At 35.1% G+C, this 21749-nt stretch overlaps 1 protein-coding gene across 4 annotated transcripts in view; it reads left to right on the top strand.

Moving 5' to 3' along the window:
* The window catches only part of LOC140450413 (band 7 protein AGAP004871), a 602043-nt gene that overhangs the window by 317429 nt on the left and 262865 nt on the right, over positions 1-21749 (top strand). The window lies entirely within an intron of this gene.

Genomic DNA, 21749 nt, shown 5'->3' with positions numbered 1-21749 from the left:
TATTATTTTAGATAATTTCTTCTTCTTCCTCTTAATAAGCAATTCTGCTTGTTCAAGGGCGGATTAATACCTCTATGGAAGGTTGCCACCCCATCTTTTGGGCGGTCGTCCGATACTACTTCTACCGATTGGTACCTTATCCCTTGCTATTTTGACGACACGGGTCTGCTCCATTGAGCTTATGTGGTTATTTCATTTTCATGTCATTTTCATCTAATGCATTCACTTCTCTTTCCATCTCTCAGCGTATTTCCTGTAATTCTTCCCGGTACTCTCATTCTCTACCGTTTCCAGTAGCTATTGCGTTATGGCTGTGTTGGGTCTTGTTTCTGAGGCGGATGTCATTATTGGTCCTACACTAGCTTTATAAATTCTTGGCTTCATTTCAGTGTTAATGTGTCTGTTTCGTCATATAGTGTTATTACGGATTCCTGTCAGTCTATTTGCTTTTTGTACTTGATCTCTCACTTCTCTGTTCAGGTTTCCATAGCTAGACAGTGTAATTTCCGGGTGTAATTTTATTTCCATTACTTGTTCAATACTGATGCCATCAATTTCTATTTTACATCTGGTTGGTTCTCTGCTGATTACTATTGTTTTAGTTTTCTGAGATGAGATTGTCTTATTAAATTCTTTTGCTCCTATGTTAAATCTGTAGACCAGTCTTCGCAGACTATCTTCATCTTGGGCTATCAATATTGAGTCGTCTGCGTAATAGAGTATTTTTATTTCTTTGTTTTCCATTCTGTATCCCTTTCTATTGTTAACGCTTCTGATGTTGTTATCCATGACCAAATTGAGGAGCATGAAGCTCAATGAAATCCCTTGTCTTATTACGCTGCCTATTTCTATAGGTTCTGTAAGTTGTTCATCTATTCTGACTTCCATTTTGTTCTTTTGGTAGATGTTATCGATTGTTTTTATAATATTTAGGGGAACTTCTGTATTATACAGAAGATGGATTACATCTTTGAGTCTTACTCTATTAAATCCTTTTTTTAGGTCAATCAGACACAAAAATGCTGGTCTACTATACTCAAGTCATTTCTCAGTAATTTGCTTTATAACGAATATTGCATCTGTACACGATCTTCCACTACGAAAACCTTGTTGTTCATCTGCTAAACTTATCCTCTGATTTAGTAGCACTTGTAAAGTTTAAGCGTAGTAATTAATAAGTTTATACCTCTGTAGTTTTCTAGCTGTTTTTTATCCTCTTTTTTGAATAGTAGAATTTGTTCGCTTGTTTTCAATTCTTCCGGTATTTTATCGTGTTTTATAATTTTATTAATTAATGTTGTTAATTGTTCTGTCATTGCTGATTTACAATATGTCAGTAACTCTTTTGGTATCCCGTCTTTACCTGCGGTTTTTTTTTTCAAAACTAAAAGCTTTTATTTTTGTAAAATATTTAGATAAGTACTTTTTTTTGGGTGCCTGAAAAAAACAGATATGTATATTTTTTATTTATATAAGAAATAGTCTTTTGCGCACAAACCTCGTTCTGATAGACCACCATCGTGTATCGGAGTGAATAATTGTTTTCTTTATTCCGCGACAATGGAGGCCAATAAACTAAAGAAGAAGAAGAAGAAGAACGCTATCACTTTAATACCATAGATGAATAATATAGTATATAGATACTTCATATATTCTAGGGTGCTCGGTAAAAAGAGTTTAAGTCAATTTAAACAACTTTTCAGGAGAAGCCAAAAACGATAATTAATTGTCATATCTATTAAATCGTAGTACATAGAATTGTTATATTTACCTATTTTACTTTGTAAATAATAATCTTAAAGAATATATCTCGTTTTTTTTTTAAATAAATGGAAATGACAAAAAAATGTGAATTATATTATTTGGATCACGTGTACAAAATGACTTATACTATTTTGCTCAGTCCAAAAAAGCTGTTGTTTATGAAAAAAATAAATACCAACATATTTATGCAATATTTATTAAAAAAAACAATATAAAATGATTAAAATAATAATAATGCAGTTTCGACAGACCAATGGTAACGTCTCTTAACAGACAAACGTATTACTCTGCGTCAGATGAATCTTCATCATCTGGAATCACATCGACAGCATCAGTTGTCTTTAAATTCTTATAAAAATCGTGAAATGCTGGACTTATTAGAGGAAGAAGATCCAAAATATCCTTTTTCTTCTGCGCTGATATAGCAAGAGTGCTTTTATACAAATTGCTGGGTACCAACCTAGTATCAGTTTGACCTCTACGTAGTACACTTAGTTTCATAAATTCTTTTTTTTTCATCAAGTGATGTTTTATAAAGAATAATTCCCTTTTCTCTTGTATAACGAAACCATTTTACTTCAAACCAGTTGAAAGGATTGCCTCTTGTATCTTTTTTACGTATTACACACTTACTTTTCAAAAGATCTGAAAAATTTAAGAAGTCACCATGGTAAAGTTCTACAACATTGAATTTTTTCTTTTTTCCTGTACTCCTCACTAGCTGATACCAGTCGTGCGGATGGCTTATTGGAACACTTAACCGTTTTTTTAGTTTTTCGACCAATCCATGATCAATATCACACTCCATATGACTGTGTCCACTCACCATGAATTTATGGTCAATAACTTCTAAATTAGGATTATTTTGCATAACCACTAAAAACATCATAGCAACATGTCAATTTTTGTTCTGACCACCGCATGTACCCGAGTACAGAGTTACTAGTCTAAAAGTACTATCGCATTTTGCTTTTTCTGTGTCGCTGCTCTTCATAACATATGCAGTATCTGCAGCAGTGTGATGAATTCTTATGTCCTCTTCTATTTTAGTTTTATCATCTTTGCTTTCGGTAACTTTGAGTTTATTACTAAGCACATCACATTTATGGCACGTATCTACTTTCGGTTTTTTAAATGAAATATTCATTTTATGAAACTCTCTTTCATAAATCGGTCTAGAGACAGGTGATTCATTTTCTGCGCAGTACAAATTGTACATTATCTGAAGATTAAGATGGTATGGCAAATACAATCTACTACTTTTTCGTCGAGTATAATGAGATTCATATAAGGGAAAAGAACTTATGTGAGACTTCACTGCATTAATTTTTTCTTCATTATGCTTGTTAGCAGAAGGATTACGACCTCGCTGGTCATCAGTTTTTCTCCCTGAAGTATTTGAATCCCTATTTGCAGTAGCAGGTGTAATAAACATATTTGTCTCATCAAATGTGTTCATAAAACATTTTTTACAAACTTGAGTTCCAGCGCCATTCACCTTTAAATGAAAAAAATGAGTCACTTTGCGAACTTTTTCTTTCTCCGGATCTAAGGTTCTTTTTCTAGTGGTTCTAGGTGGTTTGGAGTCTATAAGGCTAACAATATATGCAACACGTTTGTTACGATCACCCATAGACCAATATTCATCGAACAGTTTTATTTGTACATCTTCTGAAATTTTGCTATTGCATTTATTTCTACAGGCTTCAAGTTTTTTCATGCAGCGTGCTCGTTTTTCCTTATTTTTTGCTGTTACATAAGCTTTTCCAAGGTTTCGATATTTTTTACGTTCCGCTCATTTTTTTTCGTAAATAAACTCGTAACTAAAACCACCCCCTCTTCGACCCGTGGTATCCCTGGACGAGTTCATTAGCGAACGAAACATGGGGATACCACGCGCAGACTGGGTTAAAGGTGCCCTCAGGACTATTTATTTTAGTTACAGCACTTACCTAAAAGCAGTAAGCGTGTAGGGAAGGAGACCTAGTTTCCAAGCGGATAAACTTGAGAGCTTAAAAAAGGGGGGTTGCCGTAGAGGGTAACATTTGGTACATTTTTGTACAGAAAAGAAAAAGAAGGAAATAAAAAAAAGAATGTTTATGTTTTTTTTTATTATTTATTTTTGTATTTGACCCCTCACCCAGCTTGTTCGGCTCTTTCTATTATAGTCTTCCTTTTCATGATACCTGTTATATGGTTGATTATATATTCAAAATTCTCTTTGCTGGTCATTGCAATCTGCATGATGTTGTTGGGCGCGATCGCGCCGAATCTATTTTGCAGCCTTTGTTGTTCGTAGGCGAAGACATTACACCGGAAGATGCAGACAACGAGCCTTCGTGGTCTGTACCTCCCATTCTCTTTGCCATTCTATAAGCATGTTCACTCGTATGGTCCTTCTTACCTGAGGTAGGTGACCGTCATGGGCTTCATACAGCATTTGTCTTTCTTTGGCAAGCAGGTGGATGGGGAGCGTTCCCGCAATCACCTGTAAGGCCAGCGTAGAAGTGGTTCTGTACGCGCTCACCACTTTTAAAAAGGCCTTCCTTTGGGCTCTTGTTATAATATCTTTGTACTTCTGGTATTTTAGTACGTTAATCCAAACGGGAGTTCCATATAGAAGGGTCGATTGCACTACTTGAAGGTACAATTTTCTCTTGTTGCTGCTGGGCCCTCCTATGTTAGGTATTATTCTTTGGATAGCTGCCGTCCGTTTATCCGCCTTCTTAACCACTCCTAACAGGTGTTTCGTATACCTCAGGCCTCTGTCCAGGTCGATGCCTAAATACCTCGCGCAGTTCGTCGGCTCTAATTGGCTATTGCCTATTTGGAAGGTCAGGTCCGGCCCATTCCTTGGAGCTTTAAGGATGACCACTTCTGTCTTGTGGCCTGCGAGTTCGAGATCAATATTTTCCATTCACCTGTTCACTTTCTCGCAGCATTCGTTTACAATTTCCACAAGGTCCCAATGCCTGTCGTTAGTGACCAATATGGCAAGGTCATCTGCATAGGCTACTGCCATGGTGTCTCTCCCATAGTCGATGTTTAAGACCCCATTGTACAAGACATTCCACAACGTTGTGCCTAGTACGGAGCCTTGCGGTACACCGGCTGTTAGTTTCATCTCAACATTTCTGGCCACTAAAACATATCTCTCGCATAAATATCGTTTTATAATATTGATCAAATATCCCGAGACTTCAGCGGTTTCTAGTTTAGTAATAATATGGTTCCAGTTGGCAGAGTTAAAAGCGTTCTTTACATCAAACATTACTAGAGCGGCCCATCTTTTTCTGCTGTTCTTCACAGTGTCTGTAATATGCTTGACCGCATCTATAGCAGATTTTGCTTTCCTGAACCCGTATTGTCTGCTTGAGATGATGTCATTTTCTCTCAGCTCTTCTTCAAGGCGGTTCTTAACAATATTCTCATATAGTTTTCCCAGGCAGTCGAGGAGGCATATCGGTCTATAGGCTGTAGCTTCTTCCGGGTCTTTACCGGGTTTGAGTATTAGAGTTAGTCTCGCGAGCTTGAGCTGGTTAGGATACTCTTGTCTTGTCAGCAGCTGATTTAATATGGCTCTGGTAGCTTCTGATTGTGTTTTAACTATCAGTTTTATCGCCTCTGGTGGGACACGATCGGGTCCAGGGGACTTACCTACTTTAATGGACTCTGCAGCTTTGATGAGTTCCGCATTACTTATCTCTTCCGGACAGATATGTGTATTGTACGTATGTTCAATGCTGGGCTTGTTGGGAAAGAGAGTGTTCGCTATGTCTCTTCTTCTATCATCGCACAGGTTGTATGGGGTCTCGAACCTCAGCGTTTTGGTGGCTATTCGATAGGCTTCGCCCCACACGTCATTTTCCAGCGCCTCGCACAAGTCCTGCCAACATGTGCGCTTTGCCCTCTTTATAAGTTTGTTTAATTCGTTCTTGGCGCGTTTATATTCTTCTTTCGTCTGCTGAGTCCTGTTTCTCTGTGCGATTCGCCTGAATCTAAGGCATTCTGTCCGTTTTGACTGAATTTCGTCATTCCACCAGTAGGGTACGGTGTATGAGGCGGTTTGGCTCCTACTGCTTAATTTGTATGCCCTAGTAATGGAATTCCTGAAGGTGGAAAAGTCAGTAGTTTGTTCCTGTAGATTGCTAATCGACTCCACAAATTTTGCTTTGTTGAAGTCAAGTACCTTTCTGTCATTCTTTTTTGTTACCTTTGTGCCAATCTCGAAGACGATGTACTTATGGAACGTAAAGATGTTATCATCTAGAACGTCCCAATTCGTTATCTTGTTGGCATACTTTTTGGATGCCAGGGTAACATCTATGTGGCTCCGCGATTCACCTCTTTCGAACGTATGTTTCCCATTATTCATCACTGCCATATCAGTAGACGCGATCCATTCGTTCCATATATTCCCTTTGACGTCATTTCTTGGGGACCCCCACCATATGAATTTGGCGTTTATGTCGCCAGCAATTATATAATGCTTCTCTGTTAGTGCCGCCTCTATGATGTTTTCGACCTTCTCTTCATATTGTGTCATGTTGATGTTTGGTGATATATAGCACGCTATAATAGCTACATCATTGAGTTTTATCTTAATAAAGCTTTCTTTCTTGGTGATTTTGCTTATGGATAGGTTCTTGTTCACCAAGAGGATGGCGACGTCATCCTTCTCGGGAGAGAAAGGTTTCGATATTTTTTACGTTCCGCTCTTTTTTTTTCGTAAATAAACTCGTTCAATGTTAGAATTAATGCTGGTAGTACCTGATTCTGATCTCCTCTCTGTGTTTTCATACCTAGAAGCTGGAACAGTTGCGTTTTTTCCTTCAACTGCACTGTTAGAGTTACTACTATCTGGCATATAGTTTTCATCCCCGTCACTATCATCATCTGAAGAAATATTACTGTTGATGACATTTGATGCAGATGCTAACCCATCATTTATACTATTTTCAAGCAGTTCAACGTCCCCTGCAAAAGAAATAAATATGTTTTGAAGTGCAGAAGTTTAACAGGTCCGGCGAGTTATTGTTAATTAATATGATTAACTTTATTTTAATCATTTAAACTTACCATCCGTTGAATTAATTTGAATAGGTATTAAATGGAGACCATCTGTATTCGATGAAGTTTCAGGTGTATCATCCACAATTAGTTAAAAATTTTGTGTATATAAAGAACATAAATCATATTAGAACAGAAAGTCCGAATTTTCATCTGTTATAATCATTTACATACATTGCTGTGTCTAATCTTGTCAGTACCAAATCTAAAAATATGCAGTATCAAGGCACCCTAATTAAATATATCAATACTTTCTGAAACGGTTTCTTAACATACAAAAACTTTTATCACTTTATTTTGAGGTTATCCATTTTGTCTTAACCATCATATTGTACTGGCGTAAATAATTTCACAAATAATATTTTTACACTTACCTGTATTATTGGCAAAATGCTCAACATTCATGTTTATCTTAGTAAGCTTAAAACTAAAACACTTGTCTGAAATCGACCTCTTATCTTAATATAAGTCAGATCGCCTTACTTGCCTGTTATCAACTTTTAATGGTCAAAACAGTACATGTCGACATGTACTATTAGAGCCAAGAATAGTTCACAAATTCGAAGTATAATATACTTCTTTATACTACTACTTTATATTATAAACAGTATAAGTTGACATAAACTGTTTTTACCAAATTAAAAGTTCATTTAACTATAATAGTTGTACTAAAAAGACCAAATAATTATATTTAATTTATATTACCATATTGACTTGTTCTATTAATACCAAGGTAAAGATATAGTCTATTATAGTCTTATTCGGCAAAAATAATATTTTGACCATTTTTGACTTATACTCTTTTTATCGAGCACCCTAGAATATTATATAGTATATAGCTGTAATACTGTCAACACTTTTTTAAAATCAAACTGTCAAAACATTATTCAGTTGCTTTTATTAATTCTAACTCAACTATCATAATTATTTCCTCTTTCTTTGTTTCTAAATATTTCCGAAATATATTTATTTCTTATTCTCATCTCCATATCTCTTCTTGCTCCTTATGTAATGTTCTCTTATTGTTTGCGTACTCGTGGTAAATCAAAAATATTGTACTTGTAAGTGAAATAATACTTTTAGGACATTACTGTATCAAACTTCTAAACTGAAATCTTAGTCAGAACTGACATAACTCGAAAAATTTTATATACATATCTTTCTTTATGATAGTTTGAGAAAATCGTCCTTTCTAAAGGCAACCAGTTAAATGGCAAATAACAATTTTCTTAAATGGCAAATTTCTTAAATGGCAAATAACAATTTATACTAATAATACCATAACGAACGTAAAATGAAAATTTATTTTAATTTAAAACTACTATGGTAACAAATCTAATGGCCAAGTAAAACTAAAAATAGGAAGCCCGTGATTTAAACTTTACACGACTACTCTTTCATAACAACCTTATTACGAGTATTATAACACTGTTTTTGATCTAATAAGAGTAGACAGCTGGAAAATTAGATTATTTATGCTGAGTAACGCAAGTTAGTAAACTATAAACACACAACCGTGCTTCCAGATTTGAGGGAAAGGTATTTGAAAAATTAAAAATTAAATTAACAAATATAAACAAAACTTTTAACGACAGCATTTAATAATATGAAAAAGCTCCTCATAAGCAAGGGTTTGTCTCTTCCACTAAAACTACGTCTGACAGAGACGCTCACGAGAAAACTAGAAGCACTCGAAATGTGGGTGTACCGACGCATTCTTCGTATATCCTGGACCGAACATGTCACCAACATAGAGGTACTCCAAAGAATCGGAAAGGAGAAAGAAATCGTGAGCACAATCAAACGAAGAAAGCTTGAATATCTAGGCCACATATTGAGACACGATAAGTACCGTCTAGTGCAATTGATTGTCCAGGGGAAAGTAGACAGTAAGCGAGGGCCAGGCAGGTGAAGACACTCGTGGCTCCAAAATCTGCAGAAGTCGTTCGGGCTCACATCACAACGGACAGGGCACTTGAAATAGAAGAAACAAAGCTTAACTTTTAGGCACAAATATTTGATTTATATAAAACACAAACAAATAAAAATATAGTAATCTATTTGATACTTTTTTAACGTTATAAGTGCTCTATTTGTCAGGAATGTAATCAAAATCGCAAACAAGGTCAATCAAAGTTACAGTTGATCCGCTAGATCTTTGCACATCATCATTCTTATTATAGGAAATAAAATAAAAAGTACGTCTGTTATTGGAATTATTATAAGAATAATTAGAAAATGGCTAATATTACAATGGACGTTTTTATAGTTCTCTTTTATTTCATGTATTGCATTTGGAAAACTGGGTATACATTTATGAACGTGTAAATCGCAGTAATCAGAAATTAAAGTATTTTTATTGAATATATGCCAATATATGGTGCTGTATTGGAATCAATCAGCGGTGCTCGGAATAGATGGAGAACATACAGATCAGGTCAAAATCTTAAGGGGAGTGAGACAGGGGTGCATACTTTCACCACTGATATTCAATCTGTACTCAGAAAACATTTTTAAAGAAGCTCTAAAAGATATTGATGAAGGCATCCAAATAAATGGAGTCTAAGCTCATTAACCTGCGGTATGCAGATGATACAATAGTATTTTCCAATACGATGGAAGGGCTGCAAAACTTGATGAACAAAATAATGGAAACAAGTAGAAGATATGGACTGGATATAAACACCATCAAAACCAAGCTAATGATCATCAGCCAGGAAAACATAACTGGAACAAATCTGTATGTGAACCAAATGAGAATTGAACGTGTCTCACAATACAACTACTTGGGAACTATATTCAATGAGTCGTGGGACAATACCCAAGAGATTAAATGTCGCATCGGAAAGGCAAAAAGTGCATTCTTGACTATGAGCTCTGTGTTCAAGAGCCATGGCCTCACGCTAGAAACAAAAATATGGCTCCTTAAATGTTATCTGTACCACAACGTGGTACCTTACGTGAAGTAAAAAGACGAACTATGAACTTTTTTATTCGCAGCTTGTGCTGGAAGCTCTGGCTTATTTTTTCTTATAGTCCCCAGCATTTTATTTTTTCTTTTTAGAAGAAGTTGTCCTATATTGTATAATGTAAAAAAATTATCACAAGTAATATTGTGGCCTTTTAAATCACTACAGAAGTCGCACACTACACGCATTCCCTGATTTCGTTCCGGCACGGCACCTCCTGCCTTTCCTGTATAGATTTGCAATTTTAGAGTATACGAACTTTTACTGTCAGATAAAGACAAATTTTTATGCCAAGTTTCGTTGGTTTGCTTGGAATGTACTGTTTGAAGGGACAGTGGCCTCTAAAGGCAACTAATTGCTCGTCGACGGTAACATTTTTATCACGGTTAAAAATTTTTTTTGTAGATTTTCTATCCATTTTTCCCAAATTTCACGTATTCCAGCAAGTTTATTAGTACGTCTCCAATCCTGTCCAGTAGTCTTGTTATCAAAAATACGCTGTCCTTTCATGTTGGTCATATTTATAAATTGGTTTGCAACTATATCAGAAAAGAGTTCGTCTAGTAAATTTTTGATATCGAAAATGCGTGCACATGCGTACCTTGTAACTCCTGGTGCATTATTTATAACGTTGGCAGTGGAAAAACGACTGCGTTGATAAGGAGAATCGAGAGACCACTGGATATTACCGTCTTTTGAAAGAACTGTTACAGAAGGTTCTACAGGATGTTGTACGTAGAATAAAGTAGCAGAATCATCACTACTTTCTTCCTTACTCTTACCACTTGTATCGTTTTCTGTTTCTGATATACACTCATCACTCTCTGACACGTTCGCGAGCTCGCGAAGCTCATCTTCGGTTAGCGTTCTTCAATGCGACATTGAATTCTAGGTGATTTTAACTTAAAAATTGGCAAAGGAAAAAGTGCCAAACATGTAGGAGAATACGGACTCGGTAAAAGAAATGAACGAGGTGACAGACTACTTCATATCTGCCAGGAGAATAACATGATTATATCTAATACATTCTTTAACTTATACTTTATACGTGGAAATCACCCCAGTACAATGGCGAAAGAATAATTTGAAACCAGATTGATTTTATACTGATAAACGAACGATACAAAAACTCCTTAAAATCCGTTAAAGCTCACCCAGGCGCAGATGTCTTTTCAGACCATAACCCTCTAATAGCGCAAATTAGTATTAAACTAAAAAGATTGGAGCAGAAAAGAAGAGCAAATCAGATAGACGTCAGTCATTTATGTAACCTGGAGGTAAAGGAGAAACTGCAAAAATGTATTAATAATAATTTGAAAATACTTCATGAAAAAGAAACATCTTAGCCAACGAACAACATAGATAAAAAATGGCAAAACGTAAAAATGGCGATAACAGGTCCTGCGAAGAAAATTCTGACTAAAGAAAAACCAAAAATAAAGCAAAGGTGGATGACTGATAAGATCCTTCTTCTCATGGACAATCGGAGAATAATGAAAGGAAAAAAACGAACAAATTTATAAACAAATACAGAAAAAAATTAAAATAGAAATCAGAATAGCAAAAGAAGATTTTTATAAAAGAAAATGTGAAGAAATAGAGCAATTGCAGGCAAAACATGATATTTTTAATGTAAATAAAAAAGTGAAAGAACTTGCAGGTACACAAAAACATAAGCAGCCAAATACCCTGTATAATGTCAACGAAAACATAATAACAAAACTAGAAGAACAGTTAAAGACACGGAAAAACTATATTGAAGAACGCTTTGCAGATGATAGACAACAATCTGAGCTAAGTAACATACAAGGAGACGAAGGTCCTGAAATAACGGAAAAGGAAGTAATGTACGCCCTAAAATGAATGAAAAATGGTAAAGTCCCAGGTCCAGATGAAATACCAACGGAAATCCTTAAACTAATAGAAAAAAACTCGATTCACATTTTAGTTGAACTTTTCAATAGCATTTATACATCAGGAATAATACCACAAGAATGGCTTTTATCCACCTTTGTTATTATACCAAAAAAGATAAATGCCAAACAATGTAGTGATTACCCATACAATCAGTCTGATGAGCCATGTACTGAAAATATTCCTGAAAATTATACACTCTAGAGTACACAGAAAACTGGAAATGGACATCAATAATACCCATTCTGATTCCGAAATGGACTTGGAACAAAAGAGGCGTTGTTTGCACTAAATGTTATGTCTCAAAGATGTCTTGACATAAATTAAGATGTATTCATGTGTTTCATAGATTACAACAAGGCCTTTGATAAAGTGCGGCATGATCACCTAATCAGACTCCTGACAAAAAAGAATTTAGATAAACGAGACATCCGACTAATAGCAAATATGTACTACAATCAGAAAGCAGTAGTGAGAGTAGAGAATAATAGAACTGAAGAAATTGAAATAAAGCAAGGTGTGAGACAAGGGTGTATACTGTCACCAAACCTGTTTAATCTCTATTCCGAAGACGTAATGAATAGAACACTCTCTGAGCAATCCGTAGGTATTAAAATAAATGGTGTTAGATTAAACAATCTGAGATTTGCCGACGACACCGTTCTGATCGCAGAAACACTTGAAGAGCTACAGACACTGGTGAATAAGATAGCAGACTGCAGCGAAGAATATGGACTATCTTTGAACATTAAAAAAAAATTTATGGTAATATAGAAATAAAAAAAAAATATAAAATATCCAAAATTTATATTTACACAATGAAATTATCGATCGAGTTAGCAAATACAAATATTTAGGCACTTTTATAAATGAAGACAACGATAGCTCAGCAGAAATCAAAATAAGAATAGAAAAAGCCAGATCCATATTCACTAACTTCGCCTGATGAGATGTTACGTACTTTCTGTGCTGTTCTACGGAATGGAGTCATGGACGTTGAAAAAGATTGATACCAAAAAATTAGAGGCATTTGAACTGTGGATGTATCGTAGAATCCTGAAAATATCATGGACCGAGAGAGTCACAAATGTCGAGGTCTTGAGAAGAATGAATAAAGAAAATGAAGTCATATTTACGATCAAAAAACGAAAACTGCAATACTTGGGACACATTAAAAGAGGCGAAAGATATCAACTGCTTCGAATAATTCTGCGAGGGAAAATAGCAGGAAAAAGGTCCATAGGAAGAAGACGAAACTCCTGGCTAAAGAATCTACGGGAATGGTATAGCTGTAGCAACAACGAATTGTTTCGGTCAGCAGTTTCGAAAATACGTATAGCCCTGATGATCGCCAACCTTCGGAACGAAGATGGCACTTGAAGAAGAATGCGACATTCTTAACATACAAACATACACTGAAATTTAAAATGTAAATGAATGCGCTTGACATAATAGTGTCCTACCAGCCTACCACTTGTCTATCACCCCCACTTCCTTCTGCGTGACATGCCCTTCTAAATGACATCCTCCAGCTACACTACACATTTTTTACAAGTTCTAGCTTTCAGAAACTTGTTTCTATTTATAGACGTACCTGACTGATAAACTGTTAGAAAATATATAAAATACTGCCTACTAAACATACGTACACAGGAATTTTTAACGGTTTAAATACGTCGGTCATATTGACCCGAACGTACTTACTGTAGGTAACAATTTAATTTTTATCAAAAAAATCAGTTGATTTTTTATCTCGTATGCAATTGAAAAACCTCATATTAGGTAATAAAGTCACGAAACACCAAAACGTTACGCCGCGTAAAAATTTGCAAAATAAGAAATAAATTTGTATCAAATATACCCGAACAGGACAGCAGGGTTAAAATCCTGAAAATAATTATTGAAAAACTTCAAATGTTATTTTTTATTTAAATTTATAGAAAATTTAAAACGTCTCATATAATTTGTATGTGGCTAACCTTTAACACTGATCGATATTCTTCGTAATATGGTAATATATACATCCATGCGAATATAGTTCCGAAGCTGGAGATTTACTACGTGGTGAAGATTGAAATCGGAATATATAAAATGATTTATGAGGGTTCGGACGTAAAGTTTGTGTACCTTGTTATCTGTGAATGACTCTTAACCTCAAAAGCCGGATTTCTGGCGAACACTACATATCAATAGCATATTGGCTTCATCATTAGGAGCAGCTTCAATAAGTAAAGTGCATTGGATGGCGTTAAAGTATCAATTATGGTAACTTTGGATTACGTGTTTATGGTTCAACCATTTTGAGTAGAGGAAATACAAAATTAAAGATTATTTTTAAAGAGATTAACAAATAATTCATATCTCGTCGCCTCAGAGCAACAGTAAGCATTGTGCAAAATCTTTGTTTGCGAGGAAATCGATTTTCAAATTTGTGTGTATTTTAAATCTGTAATAAAATTACTAGTAATTAGTCAATCGAAATAATTTTTACGATAAGAGTACAAAATATCAAGACAAATAAAAGTGTTTAGGTATAAAAAAGATAGATGTTTAAATTTTTAGAAAAAATAGAACTCATCCCACTGTTGCACTAAACTCCTTGAAAAAAAAAATAGGATATCTAGTAGGGGAAGGTGAGGTAAAATGGGATACTTAACGTTTGAGGCTGTATAACACCGAAACTATGTATTGGAGACTAATCATATTTTGGCACAGTGAAAACTCATTATTTTTGTATCAAAAGCACAAAAAAAGATTTTTTTTATAAATGTATAAAAAGGTTATATGCAAAAATTTGACACCAATACAATTTCCCATTTTACACCCACTGTGTGGGTAAAACGGGATACACCGTGGGGGTAAAATGGGATAGGATTTTTCTATGTTATTTTAATTAATTTTCTCTTTTTTTTTAAGTTTAATTTTTTTTATTTTTATGCAAAATACAACAACTTAAACTCAAAAATTCAAAAGAAATGAAAAAGAGCAATTAACTAAATAAGAAATAACGATGGGTTAAACCCAAAAAATACAGAAACCCAAATACACAACATTTTTCTTAAATATTAATAGGAATATTAATACCGATTATTTTGCTTAAATATTAATAGGAATAATAATGCCGAACATTTTTCTCAACTTAATCATATCTGCAATATTCGCAAATAAATACATCATCATCGCTGTCAGCTCCTACACAAGCCTCATGTCCCCATTTTTTACAATTGCAGCATTGTATTCAGCCTTCTCCTTTTTTGTCTGAAGAATATCTATTGTTGCAATAGAAGCATTCCTCATCTGCACTACTGTCACTGTTTTTAATCTTCTTGGAAGTATTTTCTTTTTTTACGGTTTTCTGCTTTAGTGACTTAATCTTGGTCTTTGAGTTAACATTTTTAACATTAACTTTTAGTTGTCTGGTAGCTAGAGATGTCTCCAAGTCTTCTTTATAAGGGGTGCTTGTTAATATGACAGTTTTACCTTTATTGTTACTCTGTTGCTTAATTTGTTTTTGCGGTTCTTTTGGATAGGGAACAACTTGTTCCGGAAAAAATAGACCTAAACTGAGGGCATGTCCATAAGCAAATCTTTAGAAGATTTATTATTTTTCTTCTTTCTGGATATTATATCTTTCTGGAGTAACTTGTTCTTCGGCGGGCTGGTCATTTTGGGATTCACTTTTTTTGGAGATGGATATGTTTTCTTCAATATTTGGCACATGATCAGTAGGCACAGCTGCGGCGAACATCTTTTCGGTAAAAACAGTGCTATTCAGTGGAAAAATTCCTGTTTTTTGGAAACCATTAATGGCATTTAATGGAGTAGATGCTCGTAGGTAAGCTTTTCCAAATAGGTGAGGTACCTTTGAGGTAGTTACACATCGCCCTGGATGATGTCTCAGCCACACTTCTATTTCTTGCGTATAAAATCTACTTAACGGATACATTAAGGAAACATCCAATGGCTGCATCCTATGGCTCATATGAGGAGGTAGGCAAATGATTGTCACTCCATTTTCACGTGCTTTATCAATAATAGCAATATTTTGTGTATGGGTTTTATGGCCATCCAAGATTAAGGGAGATTGTAGCTTATGAAGATGATCTCGCACTGGTTGCGAAGGCGAGTCAGAAAACGGACATGGCTAATGCGGCTAACACAGCCCTGCGTCGCATTAGTAGGTGGATCAGGGAGAACGATCTACAGCTAGCGCCTCAGAAAACTGAGGAGTCAGTTCTCAAAGGGAGCCGGGAAAAATCCTATTCTGGTATGGTGTAGCGTACTAAACACTGCGAAATACACTAAGCTGATGAAGACATCGCAAAGGCGAATGGGTATCTAGCGCATATAGGACAGTTTCAAATGGGGCTCTATATGTCATTGGAGCGATGATACCGATTGTTTTGTTGTGCAAAGAGCGAGCGAGGGTGTATTCGAGGAGAATGGATGTAAATATAGATGAAAATGAGAGATAAAGAACGATAGTAGAGAGGCAGAGATAATGGGCGAATGATAGCGGAAAGGCAAGGATGACGAAGTAGCTTATTCCTGATCTGAGGCCGTTGTGGGAATGTAAGTTGAGGAAACTAGACTACTTCCTCACGCAGTTTCTGACAGGACATGGTAGTTTTGGCACCTTCACAAATAAAATAGGCAAATCTACCTCGGCAGACTGTACTGTTTGTGTGGTACCGGACGCTGCCGCCCCCATTTTTAACTGCCAAAGATGGGCAAATGAGAGGGGAGATTTCGAGAGTAGAATGGGTTTCGGGCTGGATGAAAAAAACCTTGTAAACGGGAATAGGTATGGTTATTTATAAAGTTTTAGTTTTTTATTTTAGTTGTTCATTGAGGGGCAAGACCTCCTCTCTGGAACGGTGGTTAATGTTAATCCGGCACTACCCTGGCCTAGTATCCTACTCGACCGAAAGATGCCAGGTATTGTTGCGTGATGTAGATGTGCAAAAAATATTTCCCCCACCGTTGCCTGTCAGAATTCAATGGATATCTTCTTAGGCTCTTACTGGAATCAATGCTGCAATACGGCAATTAAAAAAAAATATTAACAATCTCACGAAAATGCTACAATCTAAGGTCACATTGAATATACACTAGGAGCTGTATTTAATAAACCAAGGAAAAAAAATTTGCCACAATGGGTTAAACTTAGTTGACTTTAAAAACAACAGTTTCACTTTAATAAATGAAAATTTGTCTGATATAATTAGTTAGAAATTTACAACTGTCATAATTAACCCATGACAAGAAATCCACTAATCAACCAACACGGATTCTCTGCGCTAATTAGAGCAAATATATTTTACATTGGCACATATACCTTACTAATTAACGGTTAATTGTATTTAGAGAGACAATTCTGGCCATAACGAGAATTCAAACCCAAACTCCCTGTAGTATTACGTTCGGTTTCGTATTTACCTGCCCACCGAAATGTCCCCGCAAATATTCCAATCATAGAGGCAAACAAAATTGATAAAGGAAGCTACTAATCTGAAAAATTAAGTCAATTTGTGGAACTCTATTAATTAAAACTTTATAATTAATATATTTGGTTTTTACTTCTTATGATCTCTTGTTATAGTAGAAATTGGCGACCACTTTTAAATAGCTTTTTCTCTCCTAGCTATTGAGAACAAATACTATAACCACGAATTTTTTGCCCAGTGCACCGTATAGCTTACAGTAGACTATATTTTCTGTATATAAAGTGATCTTAGTCGGCATAATAACTGAAATCGTGGAATAATATAGTCTTTACTATTTGTAGTACACATTGCACTCATTAAAAACAATGAAGAGCGGGAAAAGCCCTGGACCTGATATGCTTCCTATAGAAATCCTAAAAATTCTAGATGAGAAGCACATTGATGTTTTAGTGACACTCTTGAACCAAATTTATAGTTCAGAAAAACGCAAGAGAATGCAGCGATTACCGCACCATTAGCTTAATGTCCCATACGCTAAAGTTACTACTTAAAGTCATCCATAACCGAATATATCACAAACTGGACATAGACGTTAATAATACACACTTTGGTTTTCGCAAAGGCCTAGGAACACGTGAAGCTCTTTTTTTACTTAATATACTAATACAAAGATGCCTGGACGTCAATCAAGATATATACGCATGGTTTATTGACTATAATAAAGCATTCGATAAAGTACGACATAAACATTTAATGAATGTCCTGAAATCAAAGAAGATTGACTACAACGACCTCAGGATCATATCAAATTTATACTATAAACAGCGAGCAAAAGTAAGTGTTAACGAACAGCTGTCAGAAGAAATTGAAATTAGATGTGGAGTAAGACAGGGATGCGTATTGTCGCCAATTCTTTTAAATGCCTACTCCGAAGAGGTCCTGAAAAAAGCTCTTGAGGGTTAAACAGCTGGAATAAAGGTGAATGGAGTTCCCATTAACAACATTAGATACGCGGACGACACATTACTCTTAGCCGAAAACATTGAAGATCTTTAGAGACTGGTGACCAGAATAGCAGAGTATGGAAAAGAGTATGGTCTAACAATGAATGTCAAGAAGACGAAATTTATGAGAATATCGAAAACTCAAAGAAATAACGAGAATCTTCTAATTAACGAAACCAACGTCGAACAAGTGGACAAATATGCATACCTGGGAACAATGATTAACTCCACAAATGATTACAATCAGGAGATAAAAATAAGAATAGAAAAGGCTAGAGCAAATTTCAACAAAATGAGAAGAGTTCTATGTACCAGGGATTTAAAACTGGAACTAAGAGTTAGGTTGGCGAGGTGCTATGTTTTTTCGACTTTATTTTATGCAATGGAATCTTGGACATTGAATGCGACATCAATGAAAAAACTGGAATCATTTGAGCTGTGAGTGTACAGAAGAATTCTGAAAATATCATGGACAGAACACGTCACAAACAAAGAGGTTCTGGGAAGGATGAACAAAGAAATGGAAATTTTAAATTCAATAAAAACAGGAAAATTAGAATATCTCGGACATATTACACGTGGAGAGAAATACACCTTGCTCCAACTGATTATGCAGGGAAAGATCCAAGGAAAGAGAAGCATAGGGAGGCGTAGAATGTCATGGCTACGCAACCTGAGAGAGTGGTACGGATGTACATCAAATGAACTTTTCAGAGCAGCCGTCTCAAAAGTCCGAATAGCTATGATGATTGCCGACCTCCGCCGCGGAGATGGCACTTAAAGAAGAAGATTTGTAGTACATTGCATGTATAGTTACATTTCTAATAAAAATTATATCTTATTATTTGTCAAAATATATCTTACATCACAGAGTTAATTAAATTCAAAGAAGTGGAACGTTACATAATATCATAATGCAAGAAAAGACAGATAACAGAAGAAGCATCGGAAGAAGACGATTTTCATGGCTCAAGAACCTGAGAGAATGGTTTGGATGCACCTCAAAAGAACTTTTTAGAGCTACTGCCTCAAAAATTAAAATAGCTATGATGTTTGCCAACCTCCGTAGCGGAGATGGTACCTGAAGAAGAAGAAGAAGGAAAGTTACATTTATCTATAATCGTATTCACGAGAAGAATTTAGTGCTGTGCTTATGGCAAGCGAGGTTGCCGTTTAAAAGCTAAGCACATTAATGATCGGCACGTAAACTCGGTTCGCTAATCCCAGTCCGAACTGTCTAGTGAATTTATTAATTATTTTTTTGCGAAGTTAGTTACTTTTTGACAGACTAAAAGTGGCTGGAAATTACTATACAACCAAGCACCCGTACTCATAGCCAATATTAATAGTAAACAAACTAAATAGTAAATAAAATAGAACTTTGCGAATTACCGACAATCAATATTTATTTATCTGCACCATATAATAAATAGTTATGTTAAATTATAACAACTAAATATATATTTTTTAAATATATACTACCCAAAATTTGATGGGTTTAGTATACACTTCGACTATTTAGAATAATTCTTCTTTTTTTAAAGAAAGAAGTCTGTAATAGCAGGATACTTGAGCTATTAATACTGAGAAGTAGGAATTGTTGTGTTGTAGGTTTCCGACAATGAATCTGTCAAAATATGCCCGAACTAAGCGAATGGAGTTTACAAGACAGGACCGCGCTGGCCCTGTACGATAACATTAAACCATGTAATTATATTTAAAGTAAATGTAACATTTACAACTTCAAAGACTTTTACAGATTCTATGTTTTACCAGCAAGCGAGAAAGACGTGTTTTAGGCACTCGTTTATCGTTCTCGTTAAATAGTTATTATTAAAGTAAATTTAAAAGTAATGAAGTATGAAACTAAGTGAAAGTGATATCTATACTGAATATTGGAATCGTGAGTAGACAAAATATACTTTTTTCATGTATTTGGATTCAGATTTTAAGGTAAATCACTGCAATTAGTTATAAGTAATATCCAATTTCCATGAACTGGTATCACAGCAAAAGCTGTAAAATAGCACCGGTTTTAGTTGGTTTTTAAATCCAATTAAAAGATGTTATCTTCTAGTCAGCTACCACAAAATGCATCATACCCAAAAGCAGTTAGTCAACCACGCAGTATATTAATCCCAAACAGAGATCAAACTATTCTACTTAACACTCTAGAGAATTGTACAATTAATGACTTTCTTGAAGGATTGAGTCAGCATATAGAACCAAAAAATATAATTTTTTGGTTCTATATGCTGTATATCTGCTATATGATACCGTATATCAAACGGTAGAATATGCATATATGTATCATCTAAAAACCTAGTAGATAAATTTATAGCAGAAACAAAGAAGATAATAGTAAATGAATATATACTAGAAGCGAGAAGATTAATAACTCCATTAGTCCGCTTAATACATGTCCAAGCATACCTTCTAGCCTAATAATGGACGAATCAATAAAACTAGGTTAATATCCTCTCTTAGACATACCATACCTACGGACAGGAGCTACCAATCCTGACTTCAGTCATATTCTAAGCTTCCGAAGACAAATTTTCGTTTCACGTTTTTCAGATAACTTTGTACTACCTGAATCTTTTATCATCGAGTTGGAACAAACATCATACCGCATATTTATAGCCCAAAACAAAACATGTTTCAAATGCAAATTAACTGGACATCAGGCAGCTAATTGTCCAAATATTTTACGTTCTGACCATTCTCACAATGATAGTGCAATGCAAACAGAAATGAGACACAACTCATCAATAAATCATACTTAACAAGATAATCTACAAAATACTTCCACAATTTTAAATACCACTTCCTCCACACTAACTACGTCTTCTCAAACTACATTACAAACAGTTAAAATCCCAAATTTATCAATAAACCAAACCCAATAATGCTCACTACAAAATACATCTATAAATTTGACCACTTCTTTAGTTAACACTACAATCGCAACACCTACATTGTCTGAAACATTGTCTCACCAGAAACAAGTCAACACTTACCTCCAAATAAAAATCTCAGTTAAGTTCTCACGAACCCCAGATAACTTCGAACAAAGTAACCGGAAAAAGAACCATAGAAGATGCAATCACGCCACCCGCCGAAGAAAACTTTGCAAAACCTAAGCTTCAATTAAAGAAAAAAACCAAAACTGATGACAAAAACTTAAGAGATGAGATACCAGATCTCCAAACATTACTAGAATGAGTTATAGAATGTGTAGAAAGGGAAAAGCAATTGTTGAAGCAAAGCTTCGATCAAGTAGTGGATCTATTCAAAGATATACAAGGATCCAAAGACATAATCAGCATAACAAAATTGTACTTAAAAGACTCTCATGCACTTATAAAGTTTCTAACGGAATTACATCCATATTATATCGACAAAAGAATGAAAACCAAAAGCACCAAATTACCCCATTTAAGGCCACCGTCCTTTTAAAAGACCTCGCTACAAAGATGCCTGTAACTTAATTATTTTGCTAGTTATTAAGAGATGGCGTACTGTGTCGTTTAAAAAGAAGCCATTTTATTAAAAAAAAATTAACAATTGTTTTATGAATC

This window comes from Diabrotica undecimpunctata, chromosome 9, assembly GCF_040954645.1.
Source record: "Diabrotica undecimpunctata isolate CICGRU chromosome 9, icDiaUnde3, whole genome shotgun sequence".
NCBI lineage: Eukaryota > Metazoa > Arthropoda > Insecta > Coleoptera > Chrysomelidae > Diabrotica > Diabrotica undecimpunctata.
Note: the sequence above shows the minus strand (reverse complement) of the source record. Positions and strands in the feature narration are given on the sequence as shown.